Source organism: Chelonia mydas, chromosome 1 (assembly GCF_015237465.2).
Source record: "Chelonia mydas isolate rCheMyd1 chromosome 1, rCheMyd1.pri.v2, whole genome shotgun sequence".
NCBI classification, from domain to species: domain Eukaryota; kingdom Metazoa; phylum Chordata; order Testudines; family Cheloniidae; genus Chelonia; species Chelonia mydas.
Window position 1 is genome coordinate 177974859 of NC_057849.1, and position 22579 is coordinate 177997437.

At 41.7% G+C, this 22579-nt stretch overlaps 1 long non-coding RNA gene across 1 annotated transcript; it reads right to left on the reverse strand.

Annotated features, from left to right (window-relative positions):
- Nucleotides 1-1963: 1963 nt before the first annotated feature.
- On the reverse strand, nt 1964-17642 carry LOC122462175. Its single transcript, XR_006284579.1, has 3 exons — nt 17631-17642; nt 2705-2707; nt 1964-2168 (listed from the first exon to the last, which is right to left on the reverse strand). It is a non-coding gene; the product is annotated as an uncharacterized LOC122462175 (long non-coding RNA).
- Between the last annotated feature and the right edge of the window lie 4937 nt (nt 17643-22579).

Consider the following 22579-nt stretch of genomic DNA (forward strand, 5'->3'; position numbering starts at 1 on the left):
ACGGCTTACAGGGTTGGCTTACAGGGAGTTAAAATCAACAAAGGGGGTGGCTTTACATCAAGGAGTATTTCAGGCATGACTTCTTGGAGGGTTCCAATAAGAAATGGTGCACCTAAGTTATTGTTCTTATTGGAACAAGCAGGTTGGTCTGGCCTCTGATTGATACATGGCTAGATTTACCTTGCTGCACCTTCTCTGTGAATGACTGCAGTGTGACCTAGAGGAATGAGTCCCCTAGACGAGGGGCGGGGGGTTTGCAGATGAGTACAAAATAAATCTGGTCTATTTCTTGTTTTGATCCACTCCATCTATCTTTTACATCTTTGGCTGGCAGCAGACAGTGCAGAAGGACTGCATGCCATCCACATCTCATGGCTGCTCACCATAAGATGGTTCAATAGGACTGACTGCAGGACTAAAGAGAATGACCTGATCAAGTCACTCCAAATTTAGTCCCTGCACCCATATCTGCCCAGGCGCTCCTGATCGACCTCACACAGGCGACCAGGAGCACCTCGGCCATGACGATGACGGCTACCAGTCCTATTGCACCGTCTGCTGCCACAAGGCAATGGGTTGCTGCTGCTGTGTAGCAATGTAGTACCGCGTCTGCCAGCACCGAGGAGACATATGGTGACAGTGAGCTGAGCGGGCTCCATGCTTGCCGTGGTATGGCGTCTGCACAGGTAACTCAGGAAAAAAGGTGCGAAATGATTGTCTGCCCTTGCTTTCACGGAGGGAGGGTGGGACCGGGGACCTGACGATATGTACCCAGAACCACCCGCGACAATGTTTTAGCCCCATCAGGCATTGGGATCTCAACCCAGAATTCCAGTGGGCAGCAGAGACTGTGGGAACTGTGGGATAGCTACCCACAGTGCAACGCTCCGGAAGTCGACTCTAGCCTCGGTACTGTGGAAGCACTCCGCCGAGTTAATGCACTTAATGCACTTAGAGCATTTTCTGTGGGGACACACACACTCGAATATATAAAACCGATTTCTAAAAAACCAACTTCTATAAATTCGACCTAATTTCGTAGTGTAGACATACCCTAAGCAAAGTAAACTGTCATGGGATAAGAGGGAAGGCCCTCTCATGGATCAGGTTAAAAGACAGGAAACAAAGGGTAGGAATGGAGAAGGGTTTTCAGAATGGAGAAGTAAATAGCAGTGTCTCCCAGGGGTCTGTACTGGGACCAGTACTGTTCAACATATTCATAAATGATCTGGAAGAAGGGGTGAACAGTGAGGGGGCAAAATTTGCAGATGATACAAAACTACTCAAGATAGTTAAGTCCAAAGCAGACTACGAAGAGTTATAAAGAGATCTCACAAAATTGGGTGACTGGGCAACCAAATGGCAGATGAAATTCAGTGTTGATAAATGCAAAGTAATGCACATTGGAAAGCGTAATTCCAACTATACACATAAAATGATGGGGTCTAAATTAGCTGTTACCACTCAAGAGAGAGATTTTGGAGTCATTGTGGATAGCACTCTGAAAACATCCACTCAATGTGCAGCGGCAGTCAAAAAAGCTAACAGAATGTTGGGAATCATTAAGAAAGGGATAGATAATAAGACAGAATATATTATATTGCCTTTATATAAATCCATGGTATGCTCACATCTTGAATACTGCATGCAGAAGTGGTTGCCCCATCTCAAAAAATATATTTGGGAATTGGAAAAGGTAATTGGAAAAGGGCAACAAAAATGATTAGGTGGATGGAACAGCTTCCTTATGAGGAGAGATTAAAAAGACTGTGACTTCTCCGCTTGGAAAAGAGACAATATGATAGTGGTCTATAAAATCATGAATGGTGTGGAGAAAGTGAATAGGGAAGTGTTATTTACTCCTCCTCATAACACAGAACTAGGGGTCTCTAAATGAAATTAATAGGCAGAAGGTTTAAAACAAGCAAAAGGAAGTATTTTTTTTCAAACAACACACAGTCAACTTGTGGAACTCTTTGCCAGAGGATGTTGTTTAGGCCAAAACTATAACAGGGTTAAAAAAAGAACTAGAGAATTCATGGAGGATATGTCCATCAATGGCTATTAGCCAGCATGGGCAGGGATGCAAAACCGTGCTCTGAAGCGTCCCTAGCCTGTTTACCAGAAGTTGGGAATGGGCAACAGGGGATAGATCACTTGATGATTACCTTTCAGAGTATCAACCGTGTTACTCTGTATTTGTAAAAAGAAAAGGAGTACTTGTGGCACCTTAGAGACTAACAAATTTATTTGAGCATAAGCTTTTGTGAGCTACAGCTCACTTCATCGGATGCATTCAGTGGACCAAGTGCATCCGATGAAGTGAGCTGTAGCTCACGGAAGCTTATGCCCAAATAAATTTGTTAGTCTCTAAGGTGCCACAAGTACTCCTTTTCTTTTTGATGATTACGGGTTCTATTTATCCCCTCTGAAGTAACTGGCATTGGCCATGGTAAGAAAACAGGATCCTTGGCTGGATGGACCATTGGGCTAACCCAATATGGCCGTTCTTATGTTCTTGTTCTGTCACTATGATATGATTCTAGATAAAAACCTGTTTTGTAAGGTTTTAAAATCTGCTTTGCGGGTTCTTTGATCATAGACAACTTCTTTCTCTTTTTTAAAATGGTTTTTGTTTCTGTCACCCCACGTTTTTTCACCGTCACAGTCCTGGGCTGCTGTACGCTGATTCATTTTGGGTCACCTGCTTTGGGGATCAAGTCCTGGATGAGATCTTTCAAACTCTCAAAATTGATAAAACAAAATGATATAAAATAATATATAAATATTATATTTCTTCCTGAAATATAATAAAATATTATTACAAGATTTGACATGACAGGTTATATTATGCACTATTTCTACTGACATGTCATGAAATGTAAGCTTTAAAATATAAAAATGAAAATAAAAAATTCCAGTTTGAATTTATTTTTGAGTGCAGTTATGTAAAAAAATAATAATTCTACAATTGTAGTAGCACTTTCACAATAAAGAGTTTGCACTACAGTATTTGTATTCGGTGAATTGAAAAATACTATTTCTTTTGTTTATCTTTTTTACAGTGCAAATATTTTAATAAAAATAATATAAAGTGAGCACTGTTCACTTTGAGTTCTGTGTTGTAATTGAAATCAATATATTTGAAAATGTAGAAAACATCCAAAAATATTTAAATAAATTGTATTCTATTATTGTTTAACCGTGCGATTAAAACTTTGATTAATCACAATTTATTTTAATCTTGAGTTTAATCATGATTAATTTTTCCAGGTGTTTGACAGCCCTGGTACAGAGTTATTACTACTTTTATAGATCCTAAGATCATCTGGTGACAGAATGTTTTCAATCATTGTTTCTGTTTGGTGGAATCAATTACCTCCTAATAGATTCTCTTTCCAAGTTTAAGATTGCATTTAAAAACTTATCTGCTTCCTGAATTCTAATTGGGTATGTTTTGAACTATAGAGTCTTTGGGTGAATATTTGTTTATGCATCTTCTTATATTTCCAGGTAGATTCATTTATATGTTTGCATGGAGTAAACTGTTCTGCATGCAGTATACAATTCAGTTTCGATATCAGCTTTCTTAAAAATGGTTTGATATGCAATCATGGGCAGGAATAAAAGATAAAGCTAAGAAAAATGAAGCTCATTAGTGTTTATGTATTTTTAAAATCAAATTTGTGTCTTGGATGCTTGATTTAATATTTCAATAGCTATACAGACTTACTAGAAATATTATTATTGTAGCCTAGCAACTGAATAGGAAAAAGAAGAGCAATATATGATAAAATTGCCTTTCCTGTTTGTTAAACTTTGAACAACAGCACGGTTATAGATCACTGATATTATATAAATTGGTATAACAATTCCTCCTGCAGGATCCCAAAATGCTTTACAAAAACTGGGTGAAATCCTGAATGCCACGTTAACTCATTCCTTATTTAGGCAAATTCCTATTCAAATCAATGGGTAAGTCTACGGGCTGGTCTACACTGGAAACTTACATGGGCATAGCTACATCTCTCAGGGGTGTGAAAAATCCATCCCCCTGAGAGATGTAGCTATGCCGACCTAGCCCCTGATGTAGACAGCACTAGCGACCCACCTGTTGAGGAGGTGGATTATCTACAGTGATGGGAGAACCCTTCCTGTCGCGATAGTGAGGATCTACACTGAAGCACTGTAGCTGTGCTACTGTAGCATTTTAAGTGTAGACGTAGCCTGAGTAAACAGAGAATACAAACTGGATCAGAACTTTAAATTTGGGGCCCACATATGCAGAGCTACTGTGTCCAGGTAAATGCTACTACACAGCTTCCCCATGGTACCTGCCTTTGGCCAGGAGTTTATCGGTTTAGGGGTACTTTTGAATTCCTAACTTTTCCTGGAGGCACAGGTGGTCTCAGTGGGCCTTTTCCCCATCTGAATCTAGCCAGATAATTGAGCCCCTTTCTCTCAAAAATGGACTTTACTGTTGTTATCCATGCCTTTGTGACCTCCAGACTATATTTCATACATGACTGCATTTGAAGCCAATTCAAAAACTGCAGCAGGTTCAGAATAAGGCTACCTGATTGCTTGCCAGAATCCGCTGCAGAGAGCATATTATGGGGCAGAGCTAGCCCATCCATAGTTAATGGTATAAACAGCCTCCATTTAAAATCCTACTCTACAGCTGCTGCTCATTTCACATAAAGGTGGAGAGAGGAGGCAGACACAATGTGGGTGTCAGATGTGGGGAAGGCAAATGTGTAAGCAGAATCATGCTTGCAGGTTACAATGGATGGCCGAGGATTTAGCTAGGAATTCCTGTGGTTTTATGCTTGTGTTAGTGAAATAGTCAGTTGACCAACCTAAACTGGGTTTTCACAACATTTTTGTTTGTGGAAAATCCCCAAGTTTTCAAAGAAATCCCTCTCCATTCTGATCATCAGTCACATAGATACATTGACATTGATATGAAATTTTCTTTTTATGTTCCCGAGGAGAGTCAGGAATGTCCCCTTTGTGCTCCCCACACAGACATGCTCTCCCAGTGATCCCCTCCACAACTTCTCTCCTCATTCCCCTCATTGTTCTCAGGTGTGGCCGGAATGATCCCCTTGCACCCTCACGTACACACACAAACCCTTAACTTGTAAGCTCGTTGGGACAAGGATTGTCTTTTTGTTCTATATTTGTAAGAGAGACGGTCACTGTGGGGGCTCTGGTCTCTGACTAGGGCTCCCACAAGCTTGCTTTCCTTGTCCCATTAGCCAGAGTTGGCAGTGCAGACCCATTGAGCGTATGTGATTGACACACCTTTTACAACCTGGCTGGCCAGGCCTGATGTTTGAAATTGCAGTTTTCCTTCTCCTAGGTGGACTGCCTGTCACAGCTGACAACATGCTACTGGAATATAAATAATAAAGAATACTCATGTTTACCACTATGCCCTCTACTCAGAGACATTTATGATAAGCATATTTTTAATGTAAATTTTAAAAATAATTTAAATATATCTTACAAGGAGTGAAAGCAAAGTAAACTCATTAGGAATGATGTTTCCTTTTCACAACCATTTTTTTCTTTGTTTAAATATTTTGCTGTGGGTTGCAGGTTATTTTCAAGAACCAACACAAAAGGGGAGTGAGCATAGCCAAAGCAAATCAGTATTTAACAAATTTTGTTATTTTATATCAGAACAGTTCTTCTCACAGTACCTCCTCTTGCTTCTACTATCTACATATGTCAGTCTACCGTCCTCATCGTGGTAGCATGTGAGTACCTCACAATCATTAACAGCTTTTAGCCCCACAGCACTTCACGAGGTAGGGAGGTGGTAGCCCCATTTTACACGTGTGGTTTCGCAGCAAAGGGTAAGTTAAGTGATTTGCCACAGGAAGGCTGTGCCTGAGGCAAGAACTGAAATCTCCTGAGTCACAGGCTAGTGCTCCATGCACTCTACCCTCCTTCCTCTCTGTCACATTTCACCCAAAGATGGTGTTTTACTGCAAAACCCTTGGAAGCTTTTTTAACAGTTGAAAGCTGCTGATGCGAACTGCTAGAAGAGTAGAGTTAAAAAAACCAGAAAGGAACATTTTTGATTTGGAAAAAAAAAGAGATAACATGATTCTCCCTCTTTATCCCATTCAGTCAGCCAGGCATAGGCACACCTAACCTAAGAAATGTCATCATTTATTAGAGAGACAAGGTAGGTGAGGTAATATATTTTGTTGAGCCAACTTCTGTTGGTAAGGGAGAGAAGCTTTCAAGTTTAGGGCAAGTCTACAGTACAAAATTTAAGTCAACCTAAGTCACGTCAACGTCCAGCCACTGCAGAAATTCAATCACTTTTGAATGTGTGCACTACGCTCTTTGTGTCAGTGGTGCATGTCCTCACCAGGAGCACGTGCATTGATTTAACTGTAAATACGGGGCATTGTGGGACGGCTTCTGGAAGGCAGCAAGAGTCAATGTAAGCAACTCAGAGTCTATGCTGACACACTATAATCTATAATATAATATCTATAATCACTGACACTGCATCGAACTAACCACATTGAATTTAGTGCTACGCCTCTCGTGGAGGTTTAGTTATTAAGTCGTGTAGTGAGCGAGTGGCTGGGAGCTACATTTTATGATAGAAGCGTATAGACATAGGTGCTGACTTCCCCAGTTTCCTGAGGGTGCTTGACCCCCCGCTCCGCCTCAGGCCCCACCACTACTCCAACCCTTCCCTCAAACCCCCACCCTGCCCTGCCTCTTATGGCCCCTGTCACGCCCCATTCTGCCTCCTCCCTCCACCTCTTCCTGGTTCAACTCTACCCCCTCCTACCCAGCGCCTCCTGAACACAGCTGAAGAGCTGATCTCTGGTGTGGGCGGCGTTGTGGGGGGGTGGGGTGGGGAAAAAGCTGATTCGTGGGGCTGCCGGTGGATGCTCAGCCCCCACTTTTTTTTCTGTGGGTGCTCTAGGGCTGGAGCACCCATGGAGTTGGCACCCATGCTTACAGAGTTAGGTCGACATTAGCTGCCTTATGTCGACCTAACTCAGTAGTGTTAGAACAGTCCTTATGCTGAGCTCTTCTTTACGTCAGAGCTAAATACAAGGTGGAATAGATTGTTTAGCAAAAGTAGTTCACACATATTTCAAGGGACTATTCAAGATAAAGTGACCCATTAACAGCTCTCCAGTCAGAAGGGGGGAAAGGAGAGAGAGGAAAAAAAGGTAGGCGTTGGGGCGGATTAGTGGGTTATAGACTGTTGTAATAAGCCAGACTGTCTCTGTTCAGTCCGTAATTTTTGGTGTTAAACAAAATTATGAATTTAAGCTCCCAGGCTCATCTGTTGAAGGTGATGTGGAGTTTTCATTTGAGGATGAGAACTGAGAGGTCAGATACAGAGTGAGCACTTTGTGAAAAGTGTTCACTCACAGGTGATAGGGTGTTTTTGTCTTTTATAGTGTTTTTATGTGAGATAATTTGAGAGCGTAGTGATTGTCTGGAGAGCATTTTTATATGTTTGTCATGTTCAAGCAGATTTCTTTTGTTTGGAGGTGCTTGGAAACCTTCCCTTTTCGTTATTGGGGTTAATATTCCTCAGCACACTTCTTTCTTGGCTGGTGTACCGCAGCACACGACTTTCTAAAAACTGTGATGTGCTATTTCTCACCCAGCCAGCAATGCTGAGAATAGAACTATGATCCTTCAGCTGAAGTTCTCTCTGTTAGGCCTCTGAGATCATTCAAATCTTTTTTTCCCCCCTTCTTGTTAGCATGCCTTTATGGCAAGTGGACAGAGCTATTCCCAGTTGTCTTGCAAGCCAACTCTTTACTTGTGTTACTAATAAAAATCTGTTTATTTCATTTCTTTACCTTCCCAACCTACCGTCAGGTAATTTACAGTCCTTCCCTTTGCAACCTGAACCATGAATTACTGGCTGATAAATTATTATCCAAACAGAGTTTAAGGTAAAATTCTTACAAGTGCACATTTAAACATGTTTGCAGATAGTTTTACATGCACTTTTTCTTTCAAATGATGTTACATCAGAAATTCTAAAATTACACTCCTTTTCTCTTGAGCTGAATTCCCACAATCATACAGAAAATAACGTATTATTTATTATTATGATAGTGCCTACAGTTCCCCATCCAAGACCAGGGTCCTGTTGTTCTAGGAATTGGACAAAGTAAGACAACAGTCCTTTCCTAGTAGATTAGATGGACAAAGGATGAAGGAAAGGAATATGGCATCGGATTTATCTACATGGTGCCAGCAATAGAAGGCTGATTTGTAAAGAGCTCTAATTGCCCCATGGAGATCTTGCTGGGGTACTCGATCTAGGTCCCTCTTAGAGCATGCCAGTGGGATCTACACAGGGGCAGTTACAGTGCAGCACATTAATACACTTTACAGCTCACAGCCTCTGGTGTGCTTAGCTGCACCATGTTGACAAGCCCGTACACTTATCCATATACACAGAGTACTAGATTACAAATAAAATATTAGTCATGTGGCCAAAATTCCCTTTTGTTCCATTCAAACCACTGTATATATTAAAAGCCTGGTTCTTTTCTCATTGGCAAACATTTTGAGCCTGATGTTATTTTAGTCTGTGACACATACTCACAAAAACAAAACACATACTGCTGCTCCTAGCAGGAATTCCTCTTCACATAATAGGTAACTGAGAGTGGGGAGGAGGAAAGTTCATATATGCAAAGATTTTCAGAAGTGAAAAGCACCTGCCATCCCACAGAAGCCAATGGCAGCTGCTGGGTATAAGGCAGCTTTGAGAATCAGACCAATACTGTAGAAAACCTTAGTGGCTTGATTTACAGATGTGCTGAGTACCTGCCAACTGAAGAGAATGGGAAGCTAGAGGTGCTCAGTACCTCTGAAAATAATCAGGGTATGGGGGCCTAGAACACCCACCCTTCTACACACTTAAATAGTACTGTACATGCCAGCAAGTAAGGGACTACCCTCATGGATACATATTCCACATCCTCAGCACTCACTCTTATGTGTATTAACTACAGTGCTAATTTATTGATCTATAATGTTACACTAGGTACAGCATTCGCTATATTGCACCACACCTCATAATAATTTAAAGTATTGGTGAAAATTCTGTTATTGGGTGCATACTAGCATCTGGTAGAGTCCCTTGGAAAAAAAACAACAACACCACATTATTTTCCATGTCACAGAGCACAATGTATTCGAAAAGTTTTGAGTCATTCATGAAAAGAAAAAGAAAAAAAAAGAAAAGAAAAAGAAAAAAAAAGAGAGAAGTGTTTCTTCTACCAGGACATCAAGATCAGCAAGTACTCCTGTGTTTTCACTCCAACACTTTCTCTATAAGTTTCTTAATGTTCCCCGTCATTCATCTGCTCAGGTAAATGACTTCAGAACTCTTTAGCGCCCCTCTAAGATTCAAGACCAAATTGCACCAGAAGGATTCTGACAGTACAGCTGTTTGCCAATTACTTGAATTATTTCTAGGCACTTTGGCACATCTCAAGATGAAATGAAAATCTTTCAGTCTGCACCACTAAGGGATTTATTATTTCACAATGCTTCCATATATAACATAATGAGAATAAAAGCTTCTCTGCTTCGCAGATCTTACCTAAGGTATCATAAGGCATAGAAAATAACACATCCCTTTCTTCCTGAAGGAACCTACTGAGTTTTACAAAGGCAAGGAGAAAGAAGGTAACATTAGACAAAGAAAGCTATTTTCCTTGATTTTTTAAAAAAAAACTCCTCTAAATTTGAGCACACAAGAGATTTTAGGATTAAAAAATACACACATCTGTGCTGAGACACAGAACCTCTCAGGTGCTTCATTATTGGCATTTAAAGCCAGTTTCATGTAACACCTGGCCTTGAGTAAGCAGTGTGATCACAGAGTGTCAGCAGGCTGGGCAGATTTAAATGGAAGAGCATTACACATTCAAAAGCCATTTTCAAGCTAATAACAGCATTATCAGCAAAACTGTAACAATAATGTAAACACCCCCAAATACATTATTATTAACGCTGGTGCATCTTGGTAGATCGTTCAACATCCTTCTTAATCTGTTTTGTTTCAGAAAGACTGTATTTTTATCCCCACTTTATTTTTATAATATTATGTACTGTTGATAGCCTTATTTATCCTTTATTATTCCCAGTTTCTTCTCTATTTCCTCTTCTTATTTGTATTATTGCCTCTCCACAAGTGCCTACAGCATTATTCACTGAAAGCACTAACCACTGCTCAGAGTTCTCCCCTTTTTAGCATGATTCCAAGGACAGAAGTCCTTGCCTGAAGCATTACGTTCTCAGGGGGAGGAAAAAAGGGGGAGGAAATCACTGCTTGTTGCTTTGCTTGCAATTCTCATTTGGACTAGCACTTGCAGAAATTGAACTGAACTTTCTTCAGTGTTACTGCAGCTGCAAGGTAATTGCCCAAAGTTGCAGGAGCCAATAAGGATTGATTTTCCTTTTCACTTTTTGCAAATGTTACAAAAGAACCTGATAAGTCAGTTAAGGCTTATATACTTCTCACTAGGCACAGATGGAACTTGCTCTGAGTTCATTAATAACATTAATAAGGTGAGATGTTGGAAATGTCAGAACTCACAGGCAACGTCCCTATTCAATCACCTCTACACATGGGACAGGGAAACATGTATGATCCTGTGGTCGCACAGGCACCCACCATGTAACATCAAATGGCTACTGCCAGCAAAAAGGACCATCATAACCATATTCCCTCACCAGGGAAAAACAAAAGGCCAAAAAGCACAAAGGCCAGTCGAGGAGGAAGTGGGGCCACTTTATGGAAGCAACCACAAGGTGCATAACATCAGCTACATGGTGGAGATGGTAGATCCTTGCTGTTCTGCTGCATTTGATTGGAAGTGGGCAAGTCACGAATGAGGCTCACCATGGTTCCTCTTTTTTATGTGGAAAAAAAAAAGTCTGCTGATTTTTATAGCAGATCACCACTCTCTGACATGGGCAGAAGTGCTGAGTTGTGAGGATGAAGCTCATTTGCGGTGCCCATGTTAGAAGTGACTGTTGTCTTCTGCCAAAATATCTCTTTGATGTTCACCTTTCTCCTTCCATAGAACAATACAATGACAATCTCCAGAAATAATTCAGTATTCAAATAATCTTCAAAATTAACATTATCTACCAGAGCTGTGGTTCTCAGCCTTTTCCATACTGTGATCCTATATTAAAACAGCAAAGGTTTGTGGACCCTCTTCCCACCTAGCTATAAAGAAAGAGAGGGTGGTCATGATCCCCCAACTCATTTGTTATCCCCAGGACTCCCAGAATCCATGTATCAGAGAAAATTCCAATATCTGACAGACAAAAACTCTAGAACAGATTTTAATTTTCTCTGTCCATTTTTGCCACACTGACTGCAAGCTATGTTTCCACAAACTCTTGTTTTTCCAGAGCTCCAAAAACATGGATTTATTTATTACAGCATTTTGTTAATTTTGATTGGACTCAGACCTTAGCCCATCACCTACACCTCTGTCATTAATCTAGTTTAGAAAACGTGATGAATATTGCACTCATAGCTAATTAAAATGAACACTAGCCATCATACCACAGCTGGATTTCTGTACTTGGCAAGATGCCATGGCATTCTGAGAAACAAACAGTCTTTCCTGTTGGCAAATCACTCCCCCAATCTATCCAATTCTGAGTCCTCTTCAGGCCCTAGCATCTTCTCTCTTGGAATGCAGAGAACACTAATTCCACATGGACATTCTTTCTGTATGTTGTTTTTATGCTGTATTTTTAGCCTTCTGAAACAGGACCTGTTCCTCATTATGAATCCTTTAAAACATCCGTTTGAACCTTACAGGGTATGTCTACATTGCAGCTGGGAGGTATGATTTGCAGCATGGATAGACAGACTCATGCTAGCTCTGCTCAAGCTAGCTTGCTAAAAATAGGAACATGAATGTTATGGTACTGCAGGTGTCTTGGGCTAGCTGCGTGACCTTGGACCCAGGAAGCCAGGTGGTCTTGGACTCGGGTGGCTAGCTTAAGCTGCCGCCAATGCTGCAACCTCCATACTGCTACTTTAGCACCCTAGCTTGAGCTAAGCTAGTGCGAGTCTGTCTACCCATAATGCGAATCACACCTCCCAGGTGCAGTGAAGACACACCCATAAAAAACTTTGCGACATGTTTTCTAAGCTTGATGCTTAAGCTGAACTCACAGAATATGCACAAAAATGTCACTGTGCACCTAACACATGCGTTTATGTATGAAAACGGGTAATTGTAAACACAGGTATCCATTTTGCATGCACATGCATTTGTGCTCCAAACAGATGTGTGTGTATATTTTGCTGAGGCAAGTTTGGGCACCAACTTTGAAAATCTGGTCCATTATGTCCAGGTTTCTAGGTGGTTAATCTTTTCTCCATAAATGCAATTTTCTCTGGCTAACAGTAATGAGTTGCACACTTTTTATTCCTGTCATCAGTCTTTATAAGGGGTCAGTGCTCCCTTGAAAACCAATGAAGCAATAGCTAGCATAACCCATTTGTCAATGTATGTTATGTGTCCCCCTCTGGGCCCAATACACAGAGGATGAGAGTCCGTTCACAGCTCCTGAGCTAGAGAGCTTTGTTCCTTAGTTCAAGCTGTAGTAGCCCATGCCTTCAGCTTTGTAGGTCTCTAGTTCAATCCCTGGAATGTCAGCTGAGATGGTGGGCATCACACTAGCGCTGACCTATTTCTGTGGTGAGGGAGATGAGATTTTCCTGGGTATGAATCTCATTTATGCTAAGGCCCCTTTATACTGCTCTGGTAAAGGAGATAAAGTTGTCATCAGTTATATTTGCATGCCCTTTAGGGTCTCTTTACACTGCCAAAGAAGTGAAAAGGGGCCTTAGTTCAAACGACCATCAGATCCTCTCTGTTTGGCCCAGGAACCATCTGAAGGCCTGAGCTTACACAAATAATAAAAAATAAAATTAATATACAAAGGGCCTCCCTATACCTCCTCTGCCACAGTCAAGCAGAATTGTCACACATACAAGGTCTTCTCAGTGTTTTCCATTCCACAGATCCCTAGTTTGTGACAGGTCGTGCCTCATTTCCTGTGGCCTTTCTTCCCTCCTTCCACCCTGCTGGAACAGGTGCAGCCAACCAACTGCAGCACACCTGTATCATCAGCTGTTTCTTCGAGATGGGGTTTAAGGAAATCATTTGCATTTAGACTGAAGAACAGAAGGAAGTTCAGCAAATAAAATGAGGCTGTCTGGTCCAACATGCATGACACTTTAAAATATATGTTAATTCCACTGTCCTAACTGCTCACCACTTCATCATCAATTTACTTAATTCCCTCCTTCACAAGAATTTGTTTCTGGTATCTCTTGATTTAATTTAAACCGTTTGCTTCAGTTGCAATCCCTATTTTGTTTGAAGGGGAGTTAGCCAATTTTCCTAGTGACTATTTTTTGTTTGTTTGTAAAATTATATCCCTAAAATTCTCTCCCTTTATCTCTGTTAAAAAATATCTATTAGCTTAAAGTCTTTGGGTTCCCTTCCTGTCTCTTCCTTCTACACTTTTCTGCAGTCCATGCACCTCCAAAATGTTTAACCCATTTTGTCTGTGTTAAATAGGACAATTTTATGCAACAGAATTCTGCACCAAGGGAATCAAAATCTCCATGCTTGATTATTGTAACACATTGTACCTAAGAATGAAACCACATAAACTGAAAGAGCACCATTTATGACCCACCTACTAAACAAGAGAGGTCTCTGAGAACACAGCAGCCCAGTGCTCAGATAACTACAACAGTCTGAGGTCCTGCTTTGGATCTTTAAAGGTCTAAATGAGTTGGGCCCATGTTATCTTAATGACTGCCTCTTCCTTCAGCACCAAGACCTGCCATGTCAGCAGCACTCTTGAGAAACAATGTAACCCAGTGTTAGAAGAGCGGCGCCTGGCCCACAGCTGTGAAACTGCTCCCCCATGGCTAAGAATGATCACAAAACTTACTTGCCTTCAGAATGAAATGCAAGACCCTTTCCCTCAATGCATCTTTCCCACAATAGCAGTGATGATGGGCGTAATAACCTCACCTCTGACTGTGCTGGGGAAAGTGGGAGAGCATCTATGTTCATGCTACCTGTTGGAGAATTCTTTAGAAGGTGCTGAGATAGTACAGCAAGGAGGGCAGTACATATATGTGAATAAATAGCTGGATCCCCACTGAAGAGTCCGGGGTTATTCATTTCCTCCTGAAGACACCCAGAAATGGGAGATTGTAGCAGGGTGTTGGCTCCCCTGCTTCCGTCAGAAGTCAGCACACGAGAAGTGTATATGTGCAGGTATGTGAGGATGAGAACTGTATTGCTTTTGGTGGGGAGGTAGTCGACTATGAAGAGGGAAAAGAGGCAATGTCAGGCCTCAGTCTTGAGATTGTCTGAGCTATTGTTTTTCTTTTGTTCTATTCCCTAGCTTAAGTCCTCTTGTGTATGTATGTTTGTTGCCTGTGTGCCCCATACTACGGTGGAATTTTATGTATTGTTTGGGCCCTATTATGAATAAAACATGCCCCACCCCCAAATTCCTTCAGTGAATTTAGTGTCCTCTTAATAATAGAACATTAAATAATTCTGCTGTGTCCATTTAGCTGATCTGAGGAAGGAGATGGGGGCTGTTACGTCTCCCTGTTGGTATGTCCTATCCCTTCACACTCTGGTAGCGTCTAGTGAACTGGAGCCCACGGCAGCAGAGGCTTCAGAGTAAGACTCCTGAGCAGCAGCTCTCAGATCCATCTGGGATTTGGAAAGAAGAATAAATGCTAGCTGGACTTGCTAGAGATGGATGTTTTGACTCAAAAAATTACTTGAGTCAGAGCTCCGTTCAAGTTCACAGTGAGAAACTGAACACCAATAGACACGATGAAATCTGATTCTGTAAAGCCAGAGTAGCTATTTTAGCTTTAACAGAATAAAGAGTGAGATTGGAATTGTGGCCTTTAATCCTTGGACTGGGCTGGACAGAGGGTTGGGCACAGGTTGCAATGGCAGTTTGCCCACTGTTACAGCGGGTGAGAATGTTGCTAAAAAGAATAATCTCGGTATTCTAAGGGTATGTGAGGCAATTGCGGCCACCAAATCATGATTTGAGAAGTACATTCTCGAGCAAAGGTTTAAGTAGCTATGCCTTCCTGCATACTCTCCCTCCGTCTGTAACCCTTTATGCCCCCTCCCTCCCTTAGTTTTTTCACCTAGTTAATCCCCTCCAAACAAGCACTCTTGAATACCTTTAAACAAAAGCAAAACACACCCACATCCACACACAAAATCTCAGAACTAACACGTTGCTTGCCATCATCACATGGTGCACTATGCTTGTATCTTGTATTCCTTTAGATCGCAAGCTCTTCGGAGCAAGGACTGTCTCTTATTCTATGTTTGGCTAGTGTGTAGTACAACGGGGTCCTGGTCTCAGCTGGTCCCTAGCCTCTAGCACAGGGGTGGGCAAACTTTTTGGCCCGAAGGCCACATTGAGGTGCGAAACTGTATGGAGGGCCAATTAGGGAAGGCTGTGCCTCCCAAAACAGCCTGGCCCCTCCCGCTCCCACTTCCTTCCCCCTGACTGTCCCCCTCACAACCCTCGACCCATCCAACCCCCCTGCTCCTTGTCCCCTGACCGCCCCCTCCCAGGACCCCCTCCCCTAACTACCCCCAGGACCCCAACCCCTATCCAATCCTCCCCTGCTCCCGTCCCCTGACTGCCCCCCCAACCCCTATCCACACCCCGCCCCCGACAGGCCCCCCGCCGCCCCAGCCCCTGCCGCATCCCGCTCCCCCGTGACTCCACACCCTATCAAAACCCCCTGTTCCCCATCCCCTGACCACCCGTCCCCAAGAACCTCTGCCCCATCCAACCGCCCCCTGCTCCCTGTCCCCTGATTGCCCCCTGGGACTTCTTGCCCCATATCCAACCCCCCTGCCACCTCCCCCTCCTTACCGTGCCGCCTAGAGCAGCAGGAGCTCGCAGCCCCGCCATGCGGCGGTGTAACTACAGGGGAGGGGGAACAGCAGGGGAAGGGCCAGGAGCTCAAGGGCCGGGCAAGACGGTCCCGCGGGCCGGATGTGGCCTGCAGGCCGTAGTTTGCCCACCTCTGCTCTAGCATGAGAAACATGATAAATGAACAAAGAAAATGATCTATTTCCAGAAAGACTGGAGGAAGAATATCTTAGTTACAAAACCTAAACTTGTAATTACGTTAAAGGGGTCAATGAATGACAATTCTCAAACTTCAGAGATAAATTGGGAATTTAAACAGATTGATTGGTATATCCCAGATACCTTGTGCTGCTCTGGTGATGTAAAATAGCCTTAGTGGTACCAATAAATCTGGCAGAGAATCTTAACTTGGCCAAGAAAAGCCCTCCTTTTACCTTACCAATTCAAGTGAAGATTTCACATTCTATGACTGCTTTAGTTTGGGAATTTTCTCAGTTAAAAAAACTGTAATGACTTTTGGTGTAATCAAAGAGATTGAAGTGTTCTCCGACTGGTTTTGGAACGTTATAATTCTTGACGTCTGATTTGTGTCCATTTATTCTTTTACGTAGAGACTGTCTGGACAGTCAGATGTCAAGAATTATAACATTAAAAAACCAGTCGGAGAACACTTCAATCTCTCTGGTCACTCTATTACAGACCTAAAAGTCGCAAAATTACAACAAAAACACTTCAAAAACAGACTCCAATGAGAGACTGCTGAATTGGAATTAATTTGCAAACTGGACACTATTAAATTAGGCTTGAATAAAGACTGGAAGTGGATGTGTCATTACACAAAGTAAAACTATTTCCCCATGTTTATTTTTCCCCCCCTACTGTTCCTCACACATTCTTGTCAACTTCTGGAAATGGCCCACCTTGATTATCACTACAAAAGGTTTTTTTTCTCTCCTGCTGGTGATAGCTCACCTTACCTGATCACTCTTGTTACAGTGTGTATGGTAACACCCATTGTTTCATGTTCTCTGTGTACATAAAATCATCCTACTGTATTTTCCACTGCATGCATCCGATGAAGTGAGCTGTAGCCCACGAAAGCTTATGCTCAAATAAATGTGTTCATCTCTAAGGTGCCACAACTACTCCTGTTCTTTTTGCAGGTACAGAGTAACACGGTTGCTACTCTGAAACCTGATTGGAAGAGTTTTAAACCAATACTCCCTAAGGATGGAAAAGAAAGCTCCATTCCCATCCAGTCACCAGGAGCTCTGCAACAGAGAACCCTTAATAAGTAATATATATATATATATATATATAAAAGAGGTTATACCCTGTAGAGAGTATGTCTGCAAAATCCTAGTATAACTCTCCTCTGAAAGCATTTTATTTTTCAATCCCCTGTGTATGTACACATAAGTCTCCAAAATGTAAGACATACAAGCACAGAAAATCTACAATCACCATATGAAAAAGACAGATGCCAGCTTCATCAGAGTTAAAAAGTATTGCAGCTGCTAAAAGAAAAGAAAAGAAAAGAAAAGAAAAGAAAAGAAAAGAAAAGAAAAGAAAAGAAATCTTCACACTCCTGGCAGAGTTTTGGGGTCTAATCATTTTATTACTTGTGTTCATTCTGAATCTGGTGAATCACTACCCTACAATTTATGAATGACTCTAGAAACTCAGAAAGCCAGCTCCCCATTTCTGAACTTCTTTTTGACCTCCCTAATTTAACTGATGTGCATGACAGGGTCGGAATAGCACATTTTTCTTATAAAATTGCATCAGCCTTGAGTGGGAACTATTCAAGTTTTAATCTCCACTTTCCTCTTATGCTTTCAAAGGACATATTTTGCTTCATTAAACATAGTTCTCTTCTCCATTCTTGATAAGGCTGAGGAATCCAAGAAATCTTTTCATTGGATCACCTGTAAAAGTATACCTAGTCTCACAAAATGATTATGCTATATGCATTGTGATTTTGCTCACATTAACTACACACACATACACACAAAGTCATCAGAGTGAAAGAAAATGCTACCAAGTCAGAATGGTATACAGATTGCCCAGGCTGATTACAGAGTGCAAAAGAGTGAAGAATCAGACCCACGAATTCTGCTCCAAGAATTAAAATTAAACAACACTCTGAGTGGTAACAAGTAGGGAGTGTGGAGTAGAACAAGGGATGCATAAAAGTAACACCATGTTAAGATTATGTGGTTGATTAGGGTTCATTACATACACACATTAATGGTTGCTTTTCATGTTATTTTGTTAGTGGTTTTCAGAGAGTTTACAAATATCATATGGGGTGGAGAGGTTGACAACAGGGAGCTGACAGGGAGGGTAGGAAATATATTTGCAAGAACAAGAAAAGTAGCTAGAGGAGGGCGTGAGAGAGAGGCAACAAGAGAAGGAATGTGTGATGCACGATGGGCTATGAGGGATGAGATAGGGAACAGCAGGGTGATGCTTGCAGAAAAGAAACAAGAGGACGATAGAAACCAGTAATGTAAGAACCAGGATGGTGGGGGGGGGAAGGGAGAAAGGCTCTAACTATGAAGAGAGTCAAGATGTGAAAAGTTCAGCATTGTATAATTCAGTTGACCTCATGAGATCATGAGCTTCTCCCCTCTGCCCTGAGTGCTTCTAGGGGACAGAGACTTTTATAGGCCATCTTCAACAGAGTTTTGGCAGTGGTGGAGGGCACGCACAGTGTACAACATTGGGAACCACACCTTCTGAGAGCACATGACATCTCAGCTACAATGTCTGACCCAGGTCTGGGAGCATGGTTCCTTTGAGTAGGCTACTGTCCCTTGGAGAATACCTGTATTACTGCTCCTCAAGAAAAATTCCACTAATTTTGGAATCTCTTTTCATGGCATACTTTTAGCAGAATATTTGGGCAACCCATAATTAAGCTGATAATTCAATTTTTTTTATTCTGACAGGTTATTATTATTTTAAAATATTCTCTTTTATGCAATAATGTAACCCACACTGAGCACACATCTAATACACTGATTAGACTGCACCCCATGACATTATGTGTTTTCAAAAAGCTTTTTACATACATGCTAATTTTTAAAGCCAATTTTTAAGCATCTTCTTGTCTCAAGTTCCCAAGTGACCTCTTCCTTATTCTTTTTTTTGGGGGGTGGGGTGGGGTGGAAGGAGGAGCAAGAACAATAACATTATTTAAACATTTACAGCATTCCACCCAACGATACTGATGGTGCCATCTATCCCTAAAATGCCTCATTTTCTCTGTCAAGTTTTCCTTGCCTCTGGCTTATTTGGTTCTTGTACAACTAGTGTGCACTATGGACCATTATATAGATATGGGTTCTGTGTCTTTTCACAGTCTATAGAGTTTGTCCATCATTATGGCTGCTGTTTCCCAGAGACTCACATTTGTTAGAAAACCATTCAAATCCTCTCCATATGGATTTGTTTTCCTTATTAATAAAGGAAGAATCTATTATTTGTTGCTTTTATTTTTTTCAGACATCTTCAGCTTTCTTTTATTAGTAGTATTTGTTATCTGTAGTGGCACCTGAATAGCACCTCTGTGTACAGAAAGAATATATGATCCCTGCTTCTACAAGCTTACAAACTAACATTAGACTAGAGCTGGGTGAAAATTTTTGGACAGGTCATTTATTCAATGAAAAATGCAGTTTCAGTTGACCCAAAACTATTTGCAAATTTGATGCCATTCACAAAATGACCAGAGAAAGGGATGGTGGTGGTGGTGTTGCTGCCTCCCACTCCCTTGCTAACCGTTAGCTCAGTGGTTGGGCACTCAGGTTCAAATCTCTGCTCTGGAGCAGACCCCAAATGGACTTTTTCAATCCATTGTAAATTCTGAAAAATAACAGATTGGTTCGACATAAACCAATTACTGATTTCTTTCAGAACTGCCACTGAACTGAAAAATTAGTTGTTTGCCTGGTTCTACATTGCACATCACTAAAAGGAGGGAATAATACTATAAGATTCTAACCACAATTAAGTTGTATTTCCACTCCCCTCTCTATCTCCCTCTTAATCTTGAGCTCACCGACTTTGTCTTAATAAAAAAGCTGTTGTGTAGGGAAACTGGTTGTTGCGATGGGGCTATTCACCTCTGGGTCACTAATTCAATTTGGATTGACAGTCACCAAAAAATAGCTGCCATCTGGCAGCAGAAATGAGTGATTGCCCCAGTGTAAGTCCTAGTGGGCCAGATGTTCAGAAAAGAGAGCAAGAGTCTGGAAACTGAGCTATTCTCTCACCTTTAAAAAGGCAGTTTCCCCAGTTCATTACTGAGGCATTTGGCATTGTAAGATGGAGGAAGCTTGTATTTTTATTGCACCTCTTCTGGGAACAAAAGGACTTGTCATTCTCCCAGGCTGCCAATCTGTCTCCTTGTATGAGCAGAATTCTAAATTCAGTAAAAATGTAAAGAAGAACAATTTAAAATATCTCAGGTAATAATAGATAGGGATGGATGATCATGTTTTCCTGTATTCCCAAACCCTCTTGAGCCTCCTAGACTCAAGATTGTGTCCTGTTCTCAAGATTTTCTAGGCCTGTGTTCCAGCTTATGTTTCATGGGGGATACGCAAACTGCTTTCTTTTTGTTAACAATTGTTTTTCTTCTGTTTTTAAATATGAGTTACCAAAAGCAAAGCCACTTCCTGATTTTGGGTAGTTTCATGTGAATTCTCCCTCCAGCACAAGTAAGCTGTCTGCATCACTTGGCACCACTCTGCAGAGAAAGGGCAGAAAAGCCAGACCAGTGGGAGGTGAAAACCATGGGCCAGGAACCAAGAAAACAATGAGATTTATATTAAAAAAACAACTGTGTGGAATATTAGAAGCTCTTCTTGGAGATGGAATCATTTTGCAAAACAGACAACAAAAACACATTATACGCTGCATTTTAGGAGACCGAAGGGGAGAAAAATCCTAAACCTAAACACCGCAAAACAAAGCAGACATATTTAGGAGAAGGTGCCTGTAGATAGCAGAGTGGGAAAAATCTATTCTTACAATGATTCATTGCTAACATCTTTGCAACACACAAATGCCCAGCGCACACTTCCACGGCTACCAACTGGTACATTTGCCCCATTGATAAGGATCCTGTTATTTATGCTGTCAGTGCTTGGAGGTGTTGGATGTGTTAGCATGATTACGTCTCACTGTCCCTCTCTTAGACAAACAGCACATGCATTCATCCTGCCAGGTGTTGCACAGCTGCCTCCAAGTAACACGTTAGTGTTATAGTACTTTGATTATGTTAATACATCTTAATGAACAGGGAAAAAGAAGGAAACAAGCTGTGCATGGGTACTGCTTAAAAACCAGCACATCCATTTCCACAGACAGCAGCTTTTTCCAAATGATGCATTTGCTCTGTTGACAAGGGGACGCATGGTTTGTTCCACCACCGATGTTGAGTGGGTAGCCACAGACTGCGTCCCTCTCTTAGACAAACAGCACACAGGCTTTGCCACCTGCTGTTCTGCCCTGCCAGCTGCCAAGCCATGCACTTAATCTCTCTATGAGGGGACTATTTGCAATGATACTGCTTGTGGAGGGGGTCTTCCCTTAAATGCACGCTCTGATGCTGTTGCCAACAACAAGCAGGAGTAGGACTGTTCATAAAGTTGTTGTTGGTCGTGGGGGGTGGGGCATCGGGTGTGGAAGGAAAGCCTTAATCATTATTGCTAATTTATTTATATAATCCAGCAGTGCTCAGATGCCATGATTATGCTTTAGACTGGTCATATAAATAGGAAAATGCTGTCCCTATCCTGACAAGCTTACAATCTAGTTTCAGAAAAGACAAACAAGTGAGCATGACAAACAGTATGAGAGAAGAAGAGAGAGGGTGAAGAGTATTGTTATGACCCATTGAGATCTCAATCATGGAAACTGTTCTGTGTGGATGGACCCCTGCACCCACACTGAGCCACAATGATGTCACACCAATGGCCTGGGCCCTTTGCAGCTGAAGGTTTAGCAGCATTGTCTGACCCATCCTTGGTATAATTACAAACTGCCTTATGGAGTGCTTACAAGGGGAACTCTCCCATGTTACCTCTTGAGAAGATGTGAGGCAGGGACTTCTTCCCTGAGAGCCTATCTCACTAAGAAAGTACTACATTTCAACCTAGGCCACCCTACTTCGAACCGGAAAAGTGCATTAAATTAGGCTAACACACAGCCAAGGCCATGGCTGGTGTGGTGGGTTGGGTTACCAAGCAATAGTCCTATACATTTTTTTCTTTTTAAGCAGTGGGTTACTTTATTAACCCATCCTTAAGGGAGGACTTCTGTACGTGAACAGTCCCACTGAAGTCAAGACGTAGTGTGACTAGTAAAAAACTACCAGTCCCGTTAATTTACTATCCGTGGCACATACATTTCCCCTGCACTCCAGAAGCTACCTTATCCATAAGGAAACTGATAACTAGCCGTGGCTTGTTTATGGTTCTGGTTAGAACATGTTACGAATTACACCTGAGAGGACACGCACACAACTGCTGCGAATTATACCTTGTAGGACACGCACACA